The sequence below is a fragment of the Plecotus auritus genome (assembly GCF_963455305.1).
Source record: "Plecotus auritus genome assembly, chromosome: 4".
NCBI lineage: Eukaryota > Metazoa > Chordata > Mammalia > Chiroptera > Vespertilionidae > Plecotus > Plecotus auritus.
This window is the reverse complement of record NC_137775.1, coordinates 33,509,149-33,530,368: the sequence shown is the minus strand read 5'-3', so window position 1 is coordinate 33,530,368 and position 21,220 is coordinate 33,509,149.

Sequence of the window (21,220 nt, the reverse complement as noted above, 5' to 3'; positions counted from 1 at the left end):
CTTGAATTTTTTAAGCACAAATATGTTTATAGCAAATCCAAAGGGATTTACATCAAACTTTTTATCTGATTATGGAGACCATAGAACAAAATTCCTTACATTCTCTTTATTCTTTTATTTTGACCTTTAGGATCTTACCTTTCCTACACTAACATAACATATACACCTTTTTAAATATGGTCACTCACTATTAGACCTGGAAAAGGCCTTAAAAGGGCATCTTGAGTAATCTACCAGGAAGAGATTTCTCTTTATCGTATGTCATAGAAGCCAACATTTTAAAATGTTATAAATGGAAATATTTTGTAAAACTTCTTTAAAATACAAAACACATCTGAAAGTTGCCTGCATTAAGTTACATAAAATGCCTGAGGTGGTATAAGGTAAAGGTTGGGTCCTCAAGTTAAAATGACAGGAAATATCAGCAGAGGAAGGATGACAGGGGTGGAAAGGATACCTATGATACCTGGTATGTTTTTTCATCCAAAGGCCTAATTTTTCATTCTTGTGTGAGTAGATCTAGTCCCTATCTGCTTTTCTCATTCAACCAATATGCTTACTGCTTCTGATACTTTCTTTGCTTTACTGGCTTCCAGTCATGAATCTTGAATGTGGAACACAATAAGCCCCAATTAATTTATACCTAGGGAAAGATGGGCAAAGGAACAGAGTAGGTCTTTGGTTGTGCTTGAAGTTGGAAAGAGATAAAGAACTTGCTGTGATCCCCAATCCTGATCAATCTGTTTAACAGATTCAAAAGGAAGATAGACAATGGGGTATTTGGAGTAGTGAACTATGTGGGAGTGTGCATAGGCTTTAGGAAATTGTTGCCTGTCCTCCCAGTCTTTGACTATAAGTCGGTCATTTGGTCCCTTTCCTCTTGTATATACACTTTGGTTGATTCCCGAGCCAAAGCTGTATGAAGCCTGTCATGTGTATAGATGGCCCCTCTAAATTGGAAGTGGCCCTAGGTTTATCTTAATAAATATTCTGCATGGAGTTACCAAGAAAAAAGCAATCCAAAGTGGGGCAGTTGTCCGAGGCAAAGGCCAAGAAGAATAAACTACATGGACACATGAACTATATGACAGTTTTTGTTCTTTACTCTAAACCTTGACCTTTACAGTGACTGAAGTGACTCTTGGCCTTGACCCAAGACAGGTCTGCTCCCTCAGAATAGCACAAGAATGAGGCTGAGTATCGCTGGAGGGTGAAACATGCACCCAAAATAGACCAAGTTTGTGTTCATCTACAAACGCAAGACAGTAAGGTCAGATACAGGAGATGGCAGAATGTTTACTATCCTTTTCTGGCTTTCTGTTTAGGGCTCCCTTCACTGTTTTCCCTTCACTGTACTACTTCAGTGCTATCACATATTCCCCCTTGTGCTCTTTGGTTCTATTAACTTAAGTCAATTTGTTGTCTTTTGCTCTTAGTTTACAAGTGAGTTTTGCCATGAGTATCATACTCAGAGAGGGCCTTCACAGTTATTCTTTATGGCACTTTAGAGAAAAGATTAGTCTTCCATAAGTTGTAAATAGGTATTCTAAGAGAGAGAATCCTGTGGTCAAACATGTTTGGCAAAGCTACATTCTACATCTTTTTATATTTTTTACTATTAAAAATATTAAAACCCATCTCATACAAATTTAAGCAGAAGAAGGGAAAAAAAAGGAGTAGCTGATAATTGTTTGACTCCTATAACTGGGTAATGCAGGCTGGGGAGCTGGCCTCAGGGACTCTACTGAGAACCCAAGCTATGTCATCAGGTCTTCTTTGTGTTTCTTTACCAGCATTTCCACCTCAAATCTTGTAATTATGCTTGTATCTGTGAATTTTGTATCTGTGTGGAAAGCTTTCTACCTTACACTGGAGTGATGGTAATGACGGGGCATAGACAGAAGAATATTCACAGATTTTCAGGCTAACACCACCCCAGTTTCATGACCTCCTAGGTAAAATACAGAGCCTCTCTAACCAGAACTATGTATGTAAAATCCCACAACAGGCTCTCATTTGCCTGACTTGAATTGCAGTCTAAACCCAAGCCATTCACCACAGCCAGAATTAATGGGGTATTGTAATTTGCCAAGATATGGTTCCAAGGCCACCTTTTGTGATCGTGGGAATCAACTCATTAAGATTGACAACTCTACCAGGATCGAGTAGAAAGCATAAGAGCAAGTTTTTAGGAGGAAAGAGTGTGTTATTGATAGCAGTGGGAGAAGTGATGCTGTACACATAAAAACAGCAGTTGTCCCTAAATACCTTTGCACATTGGAATCACCTGGGGAAGTTTAAAAACTACTGATGTCTTTCACCCCCAGTGAGTCTGGTTTCATTTATCTGGGGTATGGCCTGGGCATTGGGGTTTGAAAAGTTCCCCAGGTTATGCTAATGTGCAGTCATGGTTGAGGACGCCTTGCCCAGTTGCTTTTCCAGGTCATCATTTAATACATTACCAAAAATTAATCCTTTGAAAGCTCAGTACTCTGTTCTAAACAAAGCCCTGCTTTTACATGAACATATTTAAGATTCACTAAAATTGACTTCAACCTCCCTTTACAGTCTTATCTTTTCATCTGCACCCTATGCTCCAGCAAATGTTTGCTGGTCCCCAACATCTGTAAAAGACCCTTGTTTCTCATAAGTGATTATCCCATTTCTTGAACAGCGATCACAGCTGTCCAACGAAACTTATGCAATGATGAAAATGTTCTTCTACTCTAATACGGTAGCCACTAGCTACATGTAGCTATTGAGCCCTTGAAATTGTGGCCAGTGTGAGTAAAATTTTAATTTTATTTCAGTGTACTTAATTTAAATTTAAGTTGCCACATGTGGCTAGTGGCTGCTCAGAAGATAGAATGTTTTATTCAGTATCTCAGCAACATTCTGTCCAAATTTATAAGGTCCATTTTGTGAACCATCCTGTTCTAAAATTTTTCCTGATGTATCTTCTTCCCGTTAATCACTGAACACTCTATTGGACACTATAAGTGGCACTTAACCTACCCAATCCCACATTGTTCTTTCTGTCACCCTTGCTCCCATTCCAGATGTTAGAAATTTCGTGAGAGAGGGAAATGATTAACAGGCTTGTGCTTAATAAAAACTCAGTGAGCACATGTTAAATAAATGAGACAAAATTGCACCAGCCATAAATGGCTGTATGCAGTTAGTGCTGCCGAGGCACAAAGGCATACATATTAGTCGGCAGCAGATACATACACATTGAGGTTCATGTGTTCAATGGTGTCACCAGTTAGATGGGAAGGCACATGTTCTGGCTGTGTGAGAAAAACTGGGTTAGTAGAATAGGTGGAAAAGGGCAACTAATCCATAAAGTGACCTCAGCGTGTTAGCCTATTTCATTTGCTTGGAGGCAAAAATAATGAAGACTGGAAGCCCTAATGATCTTTATTAAAGTAAATGAGGAAGTGTGGCCACTCAGAGTGCCCTCCAAACTAACACTGCCTGAGGAATTCTGGGATCAGTCCTACAAAATAGTTAGACATTCGTCCTGACCCACGCTTTTTTTCCAGAATTAGTTTGTAAGATGAACCCTCACTTCCTAAATTCTCTGCAAATGCTACCGTTGCTGAGGCAATGTTACCGTGAGAGAATAGAAAATTATTATTCCAAAGAGATTTGAAGACTGACTGAATCAGGTCTGGAACATTATTGAAATGGTAAGATAAACTCAAGTACTTTCTGATAAAAGAAAAATTCTTTTAAAAAAATATGGTCCCTTCTGAATTATAGCCAAATGTCACCGAATCGTTTTCAATGAAACTTTATCTATTAACAGTGAGGAAATGGGATAAGGCTCTGAGCTCCTCCCGGGAGCCTTGCAGCTGAGCTTTCTCTCCCTTGAGATCATGGGTGATGGAAACTGCTGGAGCTGGAGGTCATTAACATTTTGAGAACACGGAAAACTGACACTGTGTAATGTTATGACATTTCATCCCAAGACATTTAATCTCTTTTAGTCGGTGTTTATGTTGGTGATTCTTCATAGTTCTTAGCTTTCACATAAAAATGGAACTCTCTGGCATGTCATTAACAAAAGACTAATTTACTTATTTCCCATTGCAACTGTTTCTAGATCTTTTTCTCACTTCTTCCTTCCTCTCTGTTTCTGCTTCTTTTTCTCTCATTATTGTTCCTAGCTTTTGCTTTCATTTGTGCCATTTTTTAAAGTGCTTCCAATTTTTTCTTCTTCTGATATTCTTCCTGGCAAGTAGGTGGTCTTGGGTTCTCAGGCCACCTTCTTAGTGAACTTTAAGTATAGACTGGATGAAAAACAGCCTCATCTCTCGGAAAAATTCTCATGGTTCCCATTGTCCTTGGTGAAAAACAATGCATTCTCCTCCGAATGCTGCTCCATGGATGCCTTACCAGAACATATTTTTTTCTCCCCATCTTTCCCTCTTTCATTTGCTTTGGATATTGTTGTAGGCTTTGTCAACAGAAGTTTGCTGCCACCAAGCTAATGTCAACAGTTTCAAATCTGGGGATTGGAAAGAGGAGAAACTTCATTCCAGTCTAATTTAAGAGAAAATTTAAAATCCCATTTTTGATAATTTGATGACGGTTGTCTAATATTTCTTTTCTTTCAAAGTATGTGTGAGTTTTGGAAAACATTGATAACAACTAGAAAATAATCCGAAGAGTAAACTCAAATTTCAAAATACTATGCAGCTATGAAAAGAAGGATCGCTTACTTTTTGAGATAGCATAAAGGGACATGCAGAGTATTATGCTAAGTGAAAAAAGCCAGTCAGAGAAAGATAAGTATCACACAATCTCACTCACATGTGGAATCTAATGAACAAAATAAACTGGTGAACAAAATAGATCCAGAGACATAGAAGAATGGAATAGACTGATGAATCTCAGAGGGGAAGCGGGGGTGGGTAGGGGTTGGTGGGGAGAGATTAGCCCATGGACACAGACCATAGTGTGGTGAATGCCTGGGAAGGGTGCGTGCAGGGTGGAGGGGGTCAATGGGGAAAAAAAGGGCACATCTGTAATACTTTCAACAATAAAAATAAATTTAAAAAATTCATTATATGTATTTTTTACAGATAATCTAAATTATAAGTAAATAAATAAGAAAATGTAAATGTCTGGGGGATGACAGTGAGAAGGATTGCATAAAAGATCAGTGATTTCATTCTACTAAAATGTTAATTCCTAATATTTAAAATCCCACACAGTACTACTCTGAGAATAGTTGGAGAGGCAGCTCAATAGGGAAATAGGACAGAGACTGAAGAGATAATGTCTGGAACAGACAGTACACAGGGCAACAATGAGGGGTGTATAGAGAGACTCTGACAGAGAGGAATACATTCGTTTAGACGGATTCATGAAGGAGTGATTAGTATGAGAGAAATGTAGGGGTGTCATTTATCTTGATTGTCCCAAAGCTCTTGACAATATATTTTCCTGAAGATTCTTTCACAAAAAGTGAATTCAAATTGCCTTGAAAATTGGCAGATGAGTCCAAAATAAAGAAAAATGATAAATAGCAAATGCATTCGGTTTCAGGAAAATAGCTGAAAATGACAAAGAAATTGATATCATTTTTTTGTCTTTCCACATTTTCAAAAGTTACCTGAAAAGTAGTTTTAAAAAACTGTATGGTGAGTTTAACTTATTGTGTTAGGTGCTCTGAGTACAGTGGCTATATATTCTGAGCCAAAATGAGGAAGGGTTTATGTTGCTTCTGGGTGCAAGGTGTGGTGATATGCTGTTTGGGGGGCAACTTATTAGGATGTCTAGCGTGTCCTTTACTGTATATAGGACTCTCAGGACAAACTTTTAAATCAAGATAATTCTAGAAAATTCTAGATATATGTTATCAAGAAGTGAAATTTGTGATTCCTGATAACAAGGAGCTTAGACTCTCCGATAATGGAGCTGAGGCATACTCACACACACCTTATACATGATATACCTGAAACCTGAAGACAACAGCATATCCACATCATTTCTAGCTCTTTTGATTCCCTTTTCCTCCCCACTCTAACCCTTTCTAATCCTTTTTCTCTTCTCTTAACCTGGGATTTTAAAGTGTAAATTAGATCATGTCCTTAACCTTAAAACCCTTCAAGGACTGTCCATCACACATTATAAATAATACAGAGATCTTGTTAATCACTATTTTCTACCTGCCCCATCACTTACAGGTCTGGCATATTGTAGAAACTCAGTGTATGCTGGAAAAAAAGAGAAAGGAATGAATGAATGATGAATAAATATATATGTAGTGTAAAAATATTGCTGCATATTTAACTTGAATTTTCTTCAGAGCTGCCTCTAACAGTTATAGTGATGTAGTGACAATTCCTATCAATAAAAATGATTTATGAGGCTGACATGCAACATGGACTTTATAACATTATGATGTATTTTTAATGCCTGTGTCTGATTGGCTCACCAAACCAAGGATGCATTTCCTTTTGAACACATTATATCCATCAGCACACTCAAAAAGGTTATGCAAATTGTGACCTGCACAACAGCAGAGTATACATGAGGTTCTGAGAAACTTTCTCATATGTAAGAAATCTGTGAGTTTTCAGCACCTTGAAAGTAGCTACTTAACTTTATTGTTTTTCTATTCCCCATAGTAGCTATCATTATGCCTAAGACTGAGTTGGGAATTAAGCCATATTTATTTGTTTAATAGAATTTTTAAATAGTTCTATGTTCTTATATATTGTCATTTTAAAACAATTCCAGTTTGCAAACTAATATTTTGATAATGCATAATTGTTCAGTTGATTTTTAAAAAGTTAAAATAGAGAATCATAAAAATGATTTGGTTATACCTTAAAAATTTAACTTTTAAGACATGAAGCATACATTTATTCAATTCATTTATCATTCTTTTTGAGATAAGGCTGAGGCCTATTCCTTAGCCATTCAGACCCTATTCTTGGGTTCACTGATAAAAGTTTTAATTTATCTTTCTTACATTAACCATAGCATAAGGTATGATCCTAAATTTCCATATTCTTGAAAATAGATACTTCTGACACAATATCAGTTCAGAACCCTTATAGGTTTTCTATCTTCCTTCCCTATTCAATTGTCCACAGTCATTTGAAAGTGAATTTTTAAAGTGAGTTGTCCATGTTTGAATCTTTCCAAACCATTGAACTTCACATTGATGAAAACAACAATTCTATTTTCCCACTTACATTTAATTAGTTTATGCAATAGTAAGTTAAATTATATGTTTATAATTAATAGTTTAACCAACACCAATAGATTGGAAATAGATCATCTATTATTAGAAAGCATATCACTCAAATATTTAAACAGAATGTCAACATTCCAGAGAATCTGTTAACCTGAGGACAGTTTGGAGAACTTCTATTGTTTTGTAACAGTAATTAGAATGTTATTTCATAATTAACAAAGAATGTCTAAATAATGAATATAGTCTGAAAGAATAAGCACAGCATATCCTAAAGCACCTCAATATTTAGGCTACAAATAACTTGACATTCTGGACCACATACTGATCTTAGTTTTATTAGGATATGATTGTGGCTTTAAGATGAAGGAGAGCAGCCATTATCTTTGTGGAATCAAGATCCTTTGCACACTATTCACTTAAGAAAGTGTTGATTTTAAGAAGTGGTGACTGAAGATGGTTTTCTAGAGCAAATGGATGAAGTGTGAAGTTCAAATATACTTGTGAAATTCACAATCATTTACACCTTGATGCTAATGGTGTTAATGAAAATAACTTTTGCATATAACACATTTAAAAGGGTTTTCAGGAACATTATCTCATTTGAGCCTCACACCAGGTGAGCTCAGCACTGTAGCCATAGTCATTACCCTAGTTTCTGAAATGAGGGAGCTGAGGCTCAAGGAGATCCCGTGATTTGCCTAAGGCAGTGGTCGGCAAACTCATTAGTCAACAGAGCCAAATATCAACAGTACAAGATTGTAATTTCTTTTGAGAGCCCAATTTTTTAAACTTAAACTTCTTCTAACACCGCTTCTTCAAAACAGACTCGCCCAGGCCATGGTATTTTGTGGAAGAACCACTCTCAAAGGGCCAAAGAGCTGCGTGTGGCTCGCGAGCCGCAGTTTGCTGACCACGGGCCTAAGGTATATAATATTAATACACAACTGTAACTCAAATCACATCAGTTCAATACTTTTTCCTTCTAAAGCTTATTGTATAATAAATTGTTTTGAGCAGAATAAATTGTCTTTCTTCAATGGGAAAAAGAAGCAATAAATTATCATTTTTTTTTTCTTAACTCAATTCCTACATGTGTACTACCCTAAAAATGCATTTCTCTGTATTGGTTTCTCTTCCCTACTAGACTGAGATACAGAAGAATGATCATCTCCCATTTGAATGCTAGTTCTCCTTATCTAGCATGTATCTGGAGGCATATTAATTTGGATAAAACATTTTAAATACTCTTCTTGTATAGTTTTTAGATTCTACTTTATTTGAATAGCACAGGTTTATCTACATTTGTTGCCCTCAAATAGTAGGATTTGATTCTTGGTTTTGCTGCTTATTTCCCAGGAGATTATTCAGATCCTTCTCTTAAAATGTAATTTGGAAAATTTAGCTTTATCTTACATCAGGTATTCCACACTTCTGGGATTTAGAAGCCTGAGAATGGTAGAAAGTTGAGTTCCTTGTCAGTCATTGCTGGGTAATTTGATAAATTCTGTGAAGCTTTTATCAAGGTTTGAATAGTGGTATCATGGTCCATTTGGAAAGGTAGAGATTATCCTTTTGTGCCAAGGGACAAAGATATCAGTTGTGGATTCACCTTCTTCCTGGTGAATTAATCACATTAATGAGAGGACACTTGAGATGAGTGGTCCATGGTCTACAGACTTCTTGTTTGGGAAGGTGTTTTCTCCACCATAGATACCTGCACTTGTACTATGGTTGGGAGCTGTGAAAATGTCAGAAATTTAATTAGTCCCTCTCTCACAGCCAGTCCTCATCCCCAGACATTGCCCCTTTAACACATGTTTTGATAACGATATAATCTATCACAATGCTATTTTCAGATAAGGAAGCTAAGGCATAAGGAGTTCAAGTAAGTATGTCAATCAGTTTTAAGTTTAGAGATGGGATGTTAACACAAGTAACTCAACTCTACAGCCTAGACTCCACCATTTTCCTAATAATATTTGTTGAATGCTGATAATCCAATGTCCTGACATTATAATACAATTTCAGGGAAAGCATGGGATTTTTAGATCTATGGGTAATACATAAGCCTCCTTTAGCCAAAGTGCTTACTGTCCCTTGCTTTTATGGGTCCTTCAATTTGTAAGCTTGCTGATTTCTCTCCCTGCCCATTGTCTGGTGGAAGTGGACATGGACACAATAATAACCATAAGGCACTCAGCCAGGGAGAGCAGAAGGAGAGCAGAGATATGAACTACCCACAAATGGAACAATCAAACTCTTGATAATTGAAGATTGATTAAATAGTATCATGATTTCTTTGTTCATTTTCTCAGAGATGTACCCAAGACTTTCTAGGAAAAATCTAAGGTAGGGTAATTATTTTGTAGCTTTTGGGTGCCTGCTAAAAATACGATTAATTGAGCAAATATTCTGTTCAGTTTTTCCTTTTTTTATCAAATTGAAATTGATATTTTTCTAGGGTACAAGTAGCATCATGATTCAATTGGATCAGGGAAGCAAACAGAGCATTTTTCTATAACTGCTTAGTCAAAGGTCAGTTGCTATGATTTTGTTGTTCATCCCCATGTAGTAAAGTATTTTTTCTGCTCCTTTCTTTAAGCTTGACACCAATATGAGACAGTTCAAATTCCATCTGCTATTTGTAGTGATTGATTTTGAAGCAAGGGAAACATTTTTTTACTGCATGAACTTACTAAAGCTTGTGGGGCACCAAAAATTTATATCAAATTTTGCTTTAGAGAGACTTGGAAAACATTTTTAAACTTACCCATATAATTATGCAAACATCCTAATACCCACAGACAACGAGGGATGGCAGATACAGAGTACCCAACCCCTCAATCTGATACGGCTCATTGATGAGGTTCTCTTGACCATGTTGTGCTCACACCCAACATTCAACTTTTAAATTATTTTCAAAATTTCATAGATTAATAGCATACTTCACAGGGCTAAAATCAAATACTCCAATAATGCAAGTAAGCAAGAACACACACACACACACACACACACACACACACACACACACACACACTTATTTTAGACCCTTGAAATAAGAGCAACAAACCACCCAGATAGCCCTTACATTTCTTGACTTTTCCTGTCACATGCGCCAGAACTTTCAACCATCTTGGATTTTGCCATATTATTTAGCTCCTTCCTTTATTACACACACACACACAAAAAAAAAAAAACACTTAAAAAATAATTGTAACTATACTTGTTGCAAATACTGAATAGAAGTAGAATGTTGGGTGTCTTGCTCTGTGTTGAACTTGGCTTCCTGATTTTGTTTGAATTACAACCTGATTTTCTTTATTCCATTTAGTTTTCTTTTAGCTTCCCAGTCCTTCTCCTCCACTATGGAGATGCAATACTATAAAAGCAACTACTATTTATTGAGAATCTACCATACACATATTAGATCATTATCTTTTTAAAAATATATTTTATTGATTTTTACAGAGAGGAAGGGAGAGAGATAGAGAGTTAGAAACATCAAGGAGAGAGAAACATCGATCAGCTGCCTCCTGAGCACCCCCTACTGGGGATGTGCCCACAACCAAGGTACATGCCCTTGACGGGAATCAAACCTGGAACCCTTCATTCCACAGGCCGACACTCTATCCACTGAGCCAAACCAGTTAGGGCAGATCATTATCTTTAATGTTCCCAGGCACCTTAACAGGAATTTATCATGTTTCAGAAATAAAGTTGAGATTGAACTAGAAAGGCATGGAACCTTTATGGCAGGAATGGGGAACCTTTTTTCTGCCAACGGCCATTTGGATATTTATAACATCATTCATGGACCATACAAAGTTATCAACTTAAAAATTAGTCTGCTATATTTGGTCAAACACTTAATTAATTCACCCCTAATGCTTTGACAAGACCAGACCAAATGATGTCTCGGGCCTTATATGGCTGGCAGGCCGGATGTTCCCCACGCCTGCTCTATAGGAACCTATGACTTGACGCAGAGACCCGTGTTCCATTCAGTCCTCTCTCACTTAAAGTAACCATGGAAGTTTCAATTTATATAAAAAGAAGAACCTTTTTGTAAATGAAAGTTTGCAGGGTTTGGGCAGGATATCCATAAAACTACCCTAAACAATTTCATTTTAATATTTTTCATATAGGTTCACATTTAGTTTTTGTAAGCTTTTCTTACTCAAGTGTTTGCTTTGTGTACTGTCTATTTCTGTAGAGCATGACATGAACAGAGTGAGTTAATATTCAAAATCCAATAGCTCCTAGATCAATAAATGTAGATGTCATCTCCAGATAATACAGGACCCTATTATATAAAGAGAATTAAAGAAAGTTCCCAAACTTGGAAAGAAGAAGGGGCTCTCTATTATTTTTATAAACAAGAATAAAAACTTGAATAGTTCATTAATTATAAATCCGCTCTGTCCCTTTCCCAGGAAACATGGATTCTCTTTCAAGTGAGTGACTAGCAGTGTGTAGATTAGTCGGTGCTTGTGTCTCTTCTTCCCCTTTTCCGTTTCTTTCTGTTAAGAAATTTACGGTTACTTGTATTTGGAGGTTGTCCCAGTAATGATGTGAGATCTGATGTAGGAGGCTAATAGAGAGAAAAGGAAGATAAAATCAACATTGGGAGCAAGTGAAAGGATTTTCAGAAAGGTAAAAGAACTATAAATAGCTAGTCAGAGAAGGAGATCAGTTGAAGAAGGGGTAATTACTACCTCTTTTTTTTTTAAATCCTCCCCTGAGGATATGTTTTTATTGATTTGAGACAGAGAGAGAGACAGAGAGAGAGAGAGAGAGAGAGAGAGAGAGAGAGAGAGAGAGAGAGAAATTGTTGTGAGAGAAACATTGATCAGTTGCCTCCTGTTCACATCCCAACTAGGGATCCAACTACAACCTAGGTATATACCCTGACTGGGAATCGAACCCGCAAACTTTTGGTGTACAGGATGGTGCTCCAATTGACTTAGCCACACGGCCAGGACAATAATCTATTTTAATAATATCATTTTAGTAGTCTCTGATAAGGACAAAAGCTGGATTCAAAAAGTTAAGAAGGGAAAAGTAAAAGGGTCCACCCATCTGCGCTATGGTTAGATTATTCTATTATTTATTTCATTGTCTTGAAATCCTTTCCTAATGATCCATCTTAAGATCTGATCCAAAATTGATTTATGTACATATGTGGTTGCTGACACTGAGATGACTTAAAATGAATTATGGAAATGCCTTTTCTAACTAAGGCTAATTTTTCCCCATCAAAGCTGAAAAGATTGCATTAGGACCATTTTGAGCAGAAAATTTATTATACATGACACAATCTCACTGGGTATGCTGACTCAGTAACCTTGTTTAGAAGGAGATAGATGTTAGTTCAGATACAAGTGGTGAACTGGGAGTAAAGAAAACAGCAAATTACAAATAAGATATATTACCTACCTTGTGTGTTTTTTCTTCCTCCCTACTCCAAAACATCTATAAAACACGATGAGCATAATAAGATTAGGTGTTCATAGTTCCCCTTTATGGACTGTCAAACAGATCAGACCTAGAAGCTCTGTAGTTGTAGATCGATGCTCCAGAATAAGAGCGGCTTCATTTCCACAGGTGACAACACAGATCACACCTCCTGCAAATGCCAAGTGAAGCGCTTAAAGAAAGTGGCAGTTAGACCTCCACTATGTCATCATCTAGTTAGAACTGGAATAATAACAGATAGAGAAATAAAAATGAACTAAAATGACACTTTCTGGGACCTTGGGAACATTACTTAAAGTAACCAGGGCATATTGTCTCTAAATCAGGAGATTTGAGCTCAAGTCATGATGTCACTTGTGTGATTTTAAACAAGTTATTTAGCCTCTTGATGTGTTTCCTCTTGACACAGAAGATTAGTGATGTAACGACATCTAGACCACCACCCTACAGTGTTGTAGAGAGAGCCACATGTAAGATCTCAGGTAACTACACATGAAAATTGTGAGTTTTGATACTTACATTTTGATTTTCCCAAAATTTGGATTGATATTTGGCATTACAGATATTTCCTGGATAGATCTTAGAACCCAGGAAATGTTAGTGATTGAGAATTCTTCAGAGGTCATCCTTTCATTTAATACATTGAAAACAAATCCAAAAACCCAAAACACAACTGACCCACAAACAAATAAAAAAAAACTGAGTCAGGAGAGAAGTCATTGTCCAAGTAGTAATTTGTACAAGTAGTGAATGGAAAACTCTAGATAAAACCACATTTTTGGACTTCAAGATTTTTGCAATCATACAAGCAGGACCAAAGCAGGTGCATATTAATTAGTTATTTTTTTTTTAAATATATTTTATTGATATTTTACAGAGAGGAAGGGAGAGGGATAGAGAGCTAGAAACATCGATGAGGGAGAAACATCGATTAGCTGCCTCCTGCACACCTCCCACTGGGGATGCGCCCGCAACCAAGGTACATGCCCTTGACCAGAATCGAACCCGGGACCCTTCAGTCCGCAGGCCGACGCTCTATCCACTGAGCCAAACTGGTTTCGGCCATATTAATTAGTTATTTTAATGAGAAAATAAAAATGCCATATTTTTTCAAATCATGTCAGAACCATCTTTCTGTGAAATGGACCCACCTTCTAACATTTTGTTCAGAGTGATAGTACCTTCCCATTTCTCTTCTCTGAAGACCACTATTCAGCTGCAGCAGGAATAGCCAGATTACCCCCTTGTCCTGCCCCTAGAATGGGTCTACTGTGGAATACCCTGGGCATTTGTTGTCTGGATTCATAGGGTATGGAATGAGCAGTTATCAATGGCCTGTTTCCTGCCTTAAATTTCTAAAGACCTAGAGAGGTGATTTGGATTCCCCGATGGACATGATGGTCAGGATATGGACTTAGGGGTCAGTTGAACTGAATTCTGGAGCCACACGTTCTGGCCTTGTGACCCCAGGAAAATGATTTAAACTCTAGAGCCTCAGTTACTTAATCTGTATAAGGGGATGCATAGTCCTTGTAAGATCTTTCTAAAGTTTAAATAATATACTGTGTATAAATGCTTATTTCAGGGCCTGTACACATAAGCCACTTGGTAAATGGCAGCTATAAGGATCTCATAGATTTGTGGTTTTAGAGAGAGCTGGAGCAGAAAGTATTCTTTCTTAGGAGCTACCTGGTCCATTGAGTCTCCTAAGAACTTTTGGAGTCTTAAGGGCTTTGCAAAGGCATTGGGAGAGGGTAGAAGATAGGTAATATAGGGATAAAGGACTCTGCACCTCAACTACTTCAAACAGAATGCCTCTTTTATCTGTCATATTTTTGGCTTCCTAGTTTTAAAAAAATAATATAAGGAAAGAGTTCTGCAAAAGGAAAAATATGAAAAATAATTTTAGTATGACTTTATAATTTTATAAACAAGGAAACAGACAGTGAGTCAAGTGATTTGCTTCACTGCCCATTTGCCAGATGATCCCGGTGGGTACACAACTCCTCAGTAACATCAGCAACACTAAGGGGGGTTTGTATCCAGTCAGTGAGTCACCTTCACAGCCACTTCTTCCAGGTATAAGGTTACAGCCCAGAGCTGGTGCAGTTTGCCTTGCCCATTCTGAGCACCAGAATTTGACTAAAGTTGTTGGTGGGGTCCCCACACAGATTAGTCATCTGAAACTATGAAGACAATGTACAGACAATACAAAAAAGGGAATGGCTCATTCTGTGAAATAAAAACTCTGTACTGTTCTTGCAAGTTAATTTCAACATAATTAAAAACAAGGAACTCTGAAGAATATAAAGCAGGCTTTGAAATTAACTTTCCATTCTTACTGGAAATTGGTAAAATCCTTAGTCATGTGCCATTAAGGGAATTGTCTCTGTTATGGTCCAGTCTAGATGTCTCTCATCATTCATGTTCTGCTGATATAGTTCATATCCCACCCCAGACGGGGATGAGGTTTTCACTTTCTTCAATCAAGCTTTTAGGCATAATTACAGTGAAATCTTAGTCTCTGCATCTGCAATTGCTCAAAGATTATATTGTAAATCAACTGATTTCTAAGAAAGCTTCAATTCTGAAAAATGCCTGTTGTCTGTTAGGAAATAATCACGATGAAGATGACATTAATGGGCGCTGTTTATGGAGCACTGCAGTACTTCAGCCAGGTTACAGATTGACAGGAAGAGACCCATGCCCAACACACATACTGCAAGGTTAGATTAAGCTCCTTATTTAATTAGCCAAGGATGCAAACCTAATCAGAAGGGAGGTGGCCACACCCGATAGGAAGAGCGGCAGCACATCTCAGCAGAGCTTCCTTGGCTCCCCCCAAATCTAACAGGAACCCATAGCAGCAAGAGGCTCTGTCCACACAAAGAGGACACATTGCCATTTGTGCCCGGCCCGTGCCCTTTAATACTCAGGATTTACATCATTTTCTAGAAAGACTTATATAACAACCTATCTGCCTCTTGAACCCAACTCAGTGTCTGCAAGATTTCATTCCCTACCAGGGAGCAAGCAGTGTCAGGGGCTGGATGCTCTGCAATACAATCTCTGTTTGACTTTTTAGGGTTCTGGGAAAGCCCGTTTTCCAGTGACTACTCACCACTCTGTGATGTACTTCCATGCAGCATCTCATTGACTTCCCACAAAGAGCTATTATAAGTTCACAGTCATTGTCTAAACCCTTTAGGCTCATATTCGTTTTTGAATTCAGAACTTTCAGATTTCAGACAGGCTATCGAATGCATATGCCATATCTTTAATTTGTACCACCCCCAGTGGGATCTGGGGTGACACCCCATAAGTAATCACGTTATACATGGGATAAAGAAAGACTGTGAATTGTCTTATCTACTTCAGTCAGATTTGCTGCAAATTAGTTTTTGCCAAAAGTATGAAAAATCATTTGTTTCTCAGAACATTTTGGTTGTTGCAATGCAGATTAGGGTTTGTTGACCTATATTATTATCTTCATCTTGCAATAAGGAAATTGAAGCTTAGAGAGTTTAAGAAACTTGCCCAAGGTCACAGCTAGTAAGTGTTAAGGTGATATTCAATCTTAACTCTGTCTAAATTCCTGGCTTCCATCCTCAATAACAGCTCTCTTTTAATGTGAGACAACTTTTTATTTTCTGACTCTTTTGAAAAGGGCCTGAAGTAAAGGGAGGAGAGTGAAGAACTCACCTGGGTGCAAAATGTAAGGGGATGCTAAAAAATCTTCAGTAACCAAGATAAGTAATTTAAAAATGCAATATATTACAATTAAAAGTAATGCAAATAATTGCTGGTGAACAAAAATTAAAAAACTTAAGTGAAGATAGAATCGGTGTTACCTCAATATGGCTCGGTTGGCTCTATTTTCTAATTGCTGTCTGCGTACTGCTCTGTTCCTGTCTGTTCTCAGTGAATTAAGAGGGAGTATGATGTGCCACTCCTTTTGGGTGACTGCGAAATGGGGCCCAGGAGAAGCAGTTCTCTGGTGTACAAAGTTCATGGACATCAATCACTATGCTTCCTGACTACCAGGATTAAAGAGCCCTCTGGCTACAGAAACTGTTTCATCCCAGCCTCAATAATATAAAGTAAGGGGGGGCATCATTTTTTTTTTTATAGATATTTCAACAGCATTAAAGTATTGGAATGGTAAAGGTCTAAGTTGGTGTATTTTCGAGTTTCAAATTGATTCATTGGAAATATGGTGTTAGAGGAGAGTTCTATGAATGCTCTGGACCAATTAAAAAAAAGGAACAAGTGAGTCCTAGAGCAAATAAACCTCAAAATATTGCTGGAGGCAAAAATGACAAAACGTAAGCTATCCTATTTGGGTGTATCATGAGAAGGCAGGGGTCTTTAGAAAAGGTAATAATTCTGGAAAAGTAGAAGGCAGTAGGAAAAGAGGAAGACCAAATATGAGATGGATTAACTACATAAAAGAAGCTATAGGCAGGAGTCCAACAGGATCTGAGCAGGGCTGTCTAGGATAGGACATTGTAGACCTCACTCATCATAGAGTCACCAGGAGTCAGAGCTGACTCAACAGCAGGTGACACATACACTTTCTTTTTTTTTTCTTTATTGATTAAGGTATTATATATGTGTCCTTATTGCCCCATTGCACCCCTACCCCCCACTCATGCCCTCACCCCCCTATTGTCTGTGTCCATTGGTTAGGCTTATATGCATGCATACAAGTCCTTTATTTGGTCTCTCCCCTTTATCCCCACCCTCCCCTACCTTTCCTCTGAGGTTTGATGGTCTGATAGATGCTTCTCTGTCTCTGGATCTGTTTTTGACACATACACTTTCAAGTTCACAATTATATTGGTCAAGACGCAGGAAGAAGCAGAATCCACCTCAGGGAAGAAAGTTTAATGAAGTGATGACTTCCTGAATTAGGGAACAAAAACTGTATTAGACACCAAGAAAGAAGCAATAGAAGAAACCAGTATTGCTCCCTGGTCTAAAAGAAAACTGAGAAAATGGTCTTTCTGGAATCAGAGAAGTTGAACAGTGATGGGGGGGCTGCCAGGCAGGACCTGTAGTTGTGGAAGAATGCCATCCCTAAGCTAGAGAGGGGAACATTTCCCAACCTTTCACTCCTGCTATCTCCTTCAGTCTCTTGAGAGGAGTACCTCTCATTGGCTGCACTGATAGGGAATAGAGTGAAGGGAGCTTGGTTGTGTAGTGGGTAGGGATCAGTCTTCTGGGGCTCAGGCAAGGGTGTCAAAGTGTCAAACATTGACTCACTTTTCAAACTCCATTTTGGTAGAGTTAACTAAAATACTTGAAGTCAATATAAGTCATCCCATAGAAAACCCTTAACTAAAAAAAGAAATAAATTATATCAGACAAAGAACATACATATTTTAAAAAGTAGTTTTCAGGCTGCCTACCTCATTGGTAAGGTTAGTTTTATACTGGTACTACTATTTCCTCCTTTGCATGGATGCTTAAATATTCTGTTTCTTTTTCTGCCTTAGCTTTCTCCTTTCCACTTTAATAGAAAGAGCATCTGGGGCAGGGATCAACTGGAAACACACACACACACACACACACACACAAAATGAGTTTTGTTCATTGATTTTCACAAGCTCAGATACCTATCAAAGTACTTGTGTCTTCATAGTTATCCAGCTAAAGGAGCTATATAAGGAAAATAGGAGGGATGCAGACAGTTACCATTAATGTTATCACTATCACTTAAAATTAAAATAAATACTCTTATACAAAATTGATATTGATTACACAGTGTTCTTCCCACTGTACAGGAGAGATAATGATTTCATTCTCCTTTTTTTTTAATCATAAGAACATTTAAATTGCATACTAAAGAGAAATACTTATGATAATGTGAGTCCTTGGCAGTGTGACTTAGATTTCTTTATTCTCCCATCCAAAATAATAAGAGAAAGATTAGAAAAGAAGGAATTAAAGATTTTAAACACAAGATAATCCCTCTGAATCAACATTCAAAGACAACAGAAGGACTCTGGGGATGTAAGTAAAGTAGCTATTTGTGTGCATAATTTTAAGAGCATAGTTAAGGAGTGATGGTCATTTATTTGGTGTGACTCATGCCGCTGATGTGGACACATTCTTTAAATACATGAGAAATCTAACCTGGGACAACTGTAGATTCATTTTCTATGCACATAACCTCTCTGGGATATTATTTACTCTAGGATGTCAATGCATAAGGAGGATGGGGAGAATGAGAGCACGTCTACCTGCCCCTGAGGACCACAAAGGAGACAGATTCTACTATGGCAGCAGAACCCTTAGTTCTAGTCTCTTTTCATACTTTTAAGTTTTCATATCATAATTTAAGACCACATTCCTTGGTTAGTGTCTTCTATCTCCATGTTCCTTCAGCTACTACTCGGCTCAGTTCCCATGAGTCATCTGGATCCGGACAATGGCCCATTTCTCAAATTCCCTTTTGATAGAGTTGGATAAATTACTTGAAGGCAATATAACTCATTGTGTAGAAAGTGCTATTACATTTCTTTCGATAAATATATCAGATGAAGAACATACACATTTAAAAAAGTAGTTTTCAGACTGTCTATCTATTGGTAGGTTTTCACACTGATACCACAACTTACTCCTTTGCATGGATGTTTAAGCATATTTTAAACATTCAGTTTCTTTTTCTGCCTCAGCTTTTCCATTTCCACTTTAATGGAATTAAACATTTGCCGCTTAATTTTTTTTTCTTTCAGAGACTCACAAAGGAAGAGATGCTAAGGCGGATTTTCAACATAAATTGGTTTTGGGGGATACTTATTCATTCAGTTATGCATGGCCACTGTTTATTATTTATTCTATAAATAACATTGGGTATGTGCTGAGAATTTAAAGATAAATAGGGCTTAGTTGCTTGTGTTCAGAAATGTCAAGTCTAATGAGAGAAATAGGCATGTAAGATGATTTCTTCTAATGGGTTAAGGATAAGAATGGAAGTGCAAACACGTTTTCCTAGATGTAGACATTGTGAGCCAACATTCATAAAAACTGATAAGACAAAGTCAAATACTTGTTGTTTCTTCCTTAGGTTTCCCAAAACATTTATTCCTAAGACTACATTTTTTAACCTTTTTTAGTTGTGTAGTGTAGTGGTGTAGAATGAATCTTTATGTTATGGACATTCATGCTAACAACAAAATGATGTGTCATTTCTGTGACATAGAGACAAACACTTGTAATTGTCATGTACACTTGAAAGATGAAACTTTATGAATATGGCTGCTTTGAAATTTAACTCAGAGGTAATGTAGTTAAATGCTTAGGCTAGGAAGTCTGAGAGACCTGGGTCTAAATTTTGGTTCTGCTATTTACTAACTATATGTGACTGGGCAGGTTATATAAACCTTCTGAGGATAGATCTTTTAAGTTTTAAAATAAGGATGAAATACCCATAAAACAGCATAATTCACATCACATAAGCATCTAGTAAGTGGTTATTATTATTTATTGACTTCTAAATATTATTGGCACCAATTCCTTCTAAAGTTTTCTGTTAAGGGACCACAAGGATCCCTTAAATAGAGTTTAAATAGAGCTCAATCAAATAGAGTTCAATTAAATAGAGTTTGTAAAATTAAAACCTCAGTGTATACAAGTGTACAATTATAGATCCATGGATTTTTTTAATAGTGAGACTGACCCTAATTTGAAGATAAAAATTCTGAGGTTTAGATAGTTCAAGTGGCTTGTTCAAGTCATTCAGTTATTTAGAAAATGCATGTCTGCTAATCCTACATAGTGCCTTACAGTTCAGAGTATAGTTGCCCTTAATCACCTCACTCCCACTCTCCCTATAGTTTTCATGTGCGTTATATAATCCCTTCTCATGAACATGTCTGATTCATGCTCCTTTGACAGTGCGACTGAGTTGTTCTATCATTGATTAAGTATGAATGAGATCCACTATTAGTACAAACAGAGAGGCACCCTCTGGGTATTATGCATTAGTCAGATCAAGCATCAAAACATGAAACTACAAAAACAACTAATAAAAACAAAATGAATATTGTTACCTACATTAACGCTGTCATCTTCCCCAAGTGTGTCTACAAAATGAAATGGTCCACAGCAAAAATAGAACAAGTCGGGAACACTTGGTTCCACAGTATAGAGGATTTGAAGCACAGACTTATTTTCCAATGTGTTAAATTACTCAAACATTAGTGGTGAATGATCATTAGGCTGTGAGGACTCCAGAATAATCCAGTATCCCCCTTCCCAGTGTTTCAAATAGAATCACAGCATAAAACAACACCAGCCACATCAACAAAATGAATCTGTTTTTAGGAGCCTGACTCAGATAGCCTTTCTGCCTCCTGCTCACATACCTGTTCTAAGAATTTCAAAGCCATTGTCCCCTTCCAGTTCCAAATATTTGTTTTAGCTGCCTTCTCAACTGTGCTTCAGATGAAGCCGAAATCCTAAATCAAGAATTATATTGCAATGCAATATTTGTTGACACTAAATAATGGTCTGTAGAGCAGT